The sequence below is a fragment of the Phragmites australis genome, chromosome 16 (assembly GCF_958298935.1).
Source record: "Phragmites australis chromosome 16, lpPhrAust1.1, whole genome shotgun sequence".
NCBI classification, from domain to species: Eukaryota; Viridiplantae; Streptophyta; class Magnoliopsida; order Poales; family Poaceae; genus Phragmites; species Phragmites australis.
This window is the reverse complement of record NC_084936.1, coordinates 3161185-3167184: the sequence shown is the minus strand read 5'-3', so window position 1 is coordinate 3167184 and position 6000 is coordinate 3161185.

Here is a 6000-nt window from a genome sequence, read left to right as displayed (position 1 = left end):
TTCACCCCCCCCCCTCTAGGCACTTTCAATTGGTATCAGAGCCTAACCTCCTACAAAGCTTCACCGCTTGGAGGAAATCATTATGTCGACATCCGGAAGCCCGAGGGGTTTAAAAAATGATCTGTCGAAGAATGATGACGGTAATGGTAAAGGAAAGGGAAGTGAAGTTCCTTTCAATTATGATCGTTTAAATTCTTCGAGTAACTATATCTCCGTGCCTTCCGGGCGTGCACCATTCTTCGATGGTACACATTATGCCGCTTGGAGGCATAAAATGAAAATGCATTTAATCTCTCTTCATCCTAGTATTTGGGAGATTATTTGCACAGGCTTTGACTTGCTGAATGAAGATCAAGAGCTCACGTCAAGTGAAGAACAAAATATGCACCGCAATGCTCAAGCCACAAATGTATTGCTTAGTGCCTTGAGTCCGGAAGAATTCAATAAAGTGGATGGACTTGAAGAACCCAAGCAAATTTAGGATACTCTCCAAGTTGCTCATGAAGTGACAACAAGCGTGAGAGAATCCAAGATAGAGCTACTTGAGGGCAAGCTAGGAAGATTTGTGATGGATGATCATGAAACTCCTCAAGCTATGTATGATTGAATGATGGTGCTTGTGAACAAGTTAAGAGGACTCGGGAGTGAGGACATTGATGATCACAAAGTGGTAAAGAGATTGCTTAGAGCATTTGCTCCTAGAAACCCCACTTTGGTGACACTCCTTCGAGAGAGAAGAGACTACAAAAGACTTACACCAAGCGATGTGCTTGGAAGGATACTTGCTCATGAGCTCATGGAAGAAGAAGCAAATGAAGTGAAGATTAATGCCAAACAAAGCTCAACCTCCAAGAACAAGGTGGTTGCATTCAAGGCAGGCAAAAGCAAGCAAACTCAAGAATCAAGTACAAGTGAAGAGGAAAGCTCCGAAGATGAAGAAATGGCTTTCTTTGTGAAAAGATTCAAGAAGTTCATGAGAAAGAGAGGCTACTCAAAATACAAGAGAGACATGCCCAAGAAGAGAACATCAAGAAGGGCATGCTATGAATGTGACGAAGTTGGTCACTTCATAGCCGATTGTCCGAACAAGAAGAAAGTAAAGGACAAAGAAGACAATAAGATCAAGCCATACAAGAAGGACAAAAACAAGATATACAAGAAGAAGTATTCGGGCCAAGCACACATTGGAGAAGAGTGGGATTCAAATTCCGACTTCGACTTCGATGATGAAGGAGTCGCCACCATTGCCATCCACGAGCCAACATCAAGAAAATCACTCTTAATGGGTGATGATGATGACGACTCCCCAAAGTGCTTCATGGCTAAAAGTCGCAAGGTAAAATCTCAATCTAAGCTCCTAAATAGCAATAGTGAATATGACAGTGATTGTGATAGCTTGTTTAAAGGTTTGAATAAAAATGTCATGGCTAAAATAAAGGAGCTAATGGATACAATAGATAGTTATGAGGAGACCCTCGAGAGACAAGAGGACTTGCTCATCCTTGAAAAGGAGAGAAACCTTGAACTCGAGGAGCTCTTTGCTAAAGAGAAGGAGAAAGTTGAGAAATTTTCAAATGACTATGATTTGGCCAATTCCTCAATTGCCGACCTTAAGAGTAACAATTATCTTACATGAAGAGAAATTATCTTGCTTGGATAAAAATTATAAAACTCTTGAAATGCAAATTGATACCCTTAAGAAAGGCTCATCCAACTCTAATGAAGCTAACTTACTATCTAGTGCATCTACTAGCAATGGATGCTCTCGTTGTTTCAATTTTGATATAAATAATTGTACGACTAATGTTGAATCCTTGCAAGCGTTACAAAAGGAGAATGAGAGGCTAAATGACTTGATCAAATATAGATGCATCAAAACCTATAAATCAAAAGATGTACTTTACAAGACCATCCAAGCCAATGATAACAAGCTAAAGAGAGGTCTTGGATTTGACCAATACACGAGCAAACCAAATGGTCGTGTGCTATTGAATGGAGTGGAATGCCTCAAGTTTGTCAAAGGAGGCAAGCAAGTTGATCGCACGGCTCAAACAAAGCAACCAAAGGCTCATGCTCCTCAATGCTCATTATATGCCTCATATATGCTCAAGAGAGACCACCGTGGTAAAGTGGTTGCTCTCTATGTTGGTCCCCGCACAAGAGATAGAATTGTTAAAAGGAATGTGTGGGTACCAAAAGTGCTTGTGACTAACGCTAAAGGACCCAAACAAATTTAGTACCTAAAATAAAGGCATAACTTTATTTTGTAGGCATACTCCTTCAGAGGATCAAGTTAGGTCATTGATAGTTGATGTACAAATCACATGATCGGAGAAAAGAGTATGTTTTTCTCTTTTGAAGAAAATGGAGGATCTCATGAAAACATCATTTTTGGCGATAATGGAAAAGGAGAGGTAATAGGCCTAGGTAAAATTGCCATCTCCAATGATCATTATATTTCAAATGTCTTGTTAGTCAAATCTCTTAATTATAATTTGTTATCCGTGTCTCAATTATGTGAGATATGTTATAATTATCTTTTTACTAATAAGGGTGTGATTGTCTCTAGAAGGGAAGACACCTCAATAGCTTTCACCGGTAAGTTGAAGGGTAAACTTTATCTTGTTGATTTTTCAACAGATGAAGTAAAGCCTAAAACTTGCTTGATGGCTAAGTCTAGCATGGGTTGGCTTTGGCACCGCCGACTAGCTTATGTTGGCATGAGGAATTTATCTAAACTTTTAAAAGGCGAACACTTCCTAGGACTAACAAATGTTTCTTTTGATAAAAATAGAATTTGTAGTGCTTGTTAAGCGGGAAAACAAGTTGGAGCATCTCATCCCGTTAAAAATGTGATGACAATTACAAGACTATTGGAACTCCTCCACATGGACTTATTTGGGCCGATTGCTTACATAAGTATTAGAGGTAACAAATATGGTTTAGTTATTGTTGATGACTTTTCACGTTTCACTTGGGTATTCTTCTTGCATGACAAAAGCGAAATACAAGCTATTTTCAAGAAGTTTGTAAGAAGAGCCCAAAATGAGTTCGAAGTGAAGATAAAAAGAGTGAGAAGTGATAACGGAAGTGAGTTCAAGAATATACAAGTTGAAGAGTTTCTTGATGAAGAGGGAATCAAGCAAGAATTCTCGGCTCCTTACTCCCCTCAACAGTTGGTCCTCGAGGGCCCGAGAAAAGCCAGACCCGGGAGGGGGTGCTCGGGCCTAAGAACAGTTGGTCCTCAAGTACCCAGAGTTCCCCGAGTACCCGAGAAGAGACAGATCCGGGAGGGGGTGCTCGGAGCCAAGAACAGTTGGTCCCCGAATACCCAGAGTTCCTCGAGGACCCGAGAAGAGCCAGGCCCGGGAGGGGGTGCTCAGGGTTAAGAACAGTTGGTCCCCGAGTACCCAAAGTTCCCCGAGGACCCGAGAAGAGCCAGGCCCAGGAGGGGGTGCTCGGGGCCAAGAACAGTTGGTCCCCGAGTACCCAGAGTTCCCCGATGACCTAAGAAGCCCCTTGCTGGTGGACCCCGCAAGGACTCCACGGTGAGGTGTCAATCGGTGGGAAGCCCGATGCTGCATTTAAGGGGGAGCATGGCCGATCACATCCAACCACTCCCCCCCACGCCTGTCGTACTGAGTACGTCAGTCCCTGCCACCACCTGGCAGGAAGGCGTGGGGATATTTAATGCGACGGGTCCCATCGCACATCACCCTGCGGGGCCCATAAAGGAAGACGGCTTGAAGATATCATTGCTAGGCTCGAGGCGTATCGCTTGTCGCCCTGCCGCGTTAGACCGTGTTAGATCTACTCTGACCGGACGGACATGCGGGGATATTCAGTGGCTGGCCGGTGGGCCCCCCTGCACCTGCTAAAGTTGAGACGTAAAGACCGACGGGACCGAGCGAAGGGCGCATTTTCAACCCCTGTAACATCGAACTGTAGACCCATAATGGTTATTTTCCATTTATGGCTTACAGGAACTTGTGCTCCCGATCTGGGCACGCCAAGCCTCCCCCGGTAGGATAAAGGGGGGGGGGAGCACTTCGTAGAAAGAAAGGCTAGGTCCAGGAAGTTAGAAGCCAGAAGCGAGGCGGGTCGAGGTTGAACAAGTTTAGAGAGACCAGCACTTGAAGACCGAAGCTCAAGACTTGTTAGATAGACAAAAAAATCTTGTAACACAGAGATCCAAAGAAAGACATTCCAAGAGCATTAATAACATATCAGACACACAGGAGTAGGGTATTACGCTCCGTGTGACCCGAACCTGTCTAAATCTCTTGTGCATTTACTCCTACTAGCAGACGATCATCTGTCCCGCCTAGATCACATACATTCGCATTAACCCCACGTACGAGGTAGATCCAGAATCAGCCCCCCCCCCCCCCGACCGAATCTCAAAGGGGGTACCTCAGGATCCCCGCTTGCGGTGTTCATTCATCGACAGCGATGGGTCAAAAGCATTAGTAATGAAAGCAATATAAAGTTGTCCAAACCTAAATACAAAGTTGGTCAATAAAAGTACAACTCATACATTGGGGAACATAAAACAGCACATGAAAAAAATTAAAGCAACTGAATTTGGCCAAGATACTATGGCAGCAAAGATCTAAGAATCATATAACTTAAAAGACAGAATCATACGAACATCTCAACAAGCCCAATAACACACCGAATATTAAATCATGCACAAAATTCAATTCAGCTTTAGTCGATAATAACCAACTAAATTGTATTTTATATTCTGAATAAACCTTCAGAAACATGTCAATTGATATTTTGCAAGTCAATAAACAGCTCATAACTATTTCTGACCTAAACTTCAACATAAGTGATCCAAATAAGCATCAATCATACTCTGATGACCAACTAAAAATGACACAAAAAATTTCACCATTTTTCAAGGAAGGGCGATGATGCAAAGAAGGGTGATACTTATGCAGAGCTCTCATGTTTGGTCAAAGCTATACTCCAAGCGAGCCGGCCATCTGTATATTGTACAAGATGTTCAGCTGCGCGTGCGTGGTGGTTTCCCCAAAAAACCGGCAAGTATACATGAGGATTATACAACTTGCTTGATTAGCATTAGAAAACAAGCCAACAGTGATGTGAGCGAAGCTCCTCCCTGTTGTTGTCCAAGCGTCTAGACGTTGTATTGTGGTTTTTGATTTGGCTATTGAGACATAGCACCATTTAGATGTAATGTTGTGAGTCTTAAGCTGTAAACCAATGTCAAAAGGTTGCCATGTATGCAAGGCAACTATGCATAGGAACTGAACATTCTTGAGCAACATTGATTGAGCGAAGTAAAAATTATATGCCGTAGTACTAGCAATGGTATTTAGCATTCCATTTTGCAATTACATAATGTCTAGGGGTTGAATTACGATCTTTAAAAACTATTTGGCTTAAACACAAAATAACACATAAACTAACCCCAACAAAGTTTTGCTTCCTAAGTTCCAATCTTATCAACTACACTTCACAATTCTAATATTGGGATCATTGCTGCAGCTTTTCCATTGCAGCTGACTAGCGGCGACATGGACAAGACACAGTTGTGCTCTGTGTGCCTCCCGTCGTTCCTCGATGGTATCAGATGCAATTTTTCTTTTCCCTTTTCAGAGAAGCATAAAATGCCACTTTAGATGGAAAAGAAAAAACACAGATTGTTGTAGAACGAAGGTACTTGTTGTAAAACTAGCCCCATGCAGGGGGACACCGACTTGGTCACATCTACGGTGATTGTGCTCGAAGATGGAGCGATAGCTTCTTCTCCGGAAAATCTAAAAAACACTTCACCTGATTTTGGGGCCTCTCGATTTTCTTTAAGATCTGAGCTCTTCCTTCTTCTCCGGCGATGATGACTTGCTCCAACGATGCTAGGGTTAGGGTTTTTGGAGTTTCAGGGTGGGGTTTTTACTAGATAAAGGCAAGCATCGAGGGAAGGCCACAACGACAGGCTAGCCGGCTCGACTAGTGAACGCGAGGGTGGGG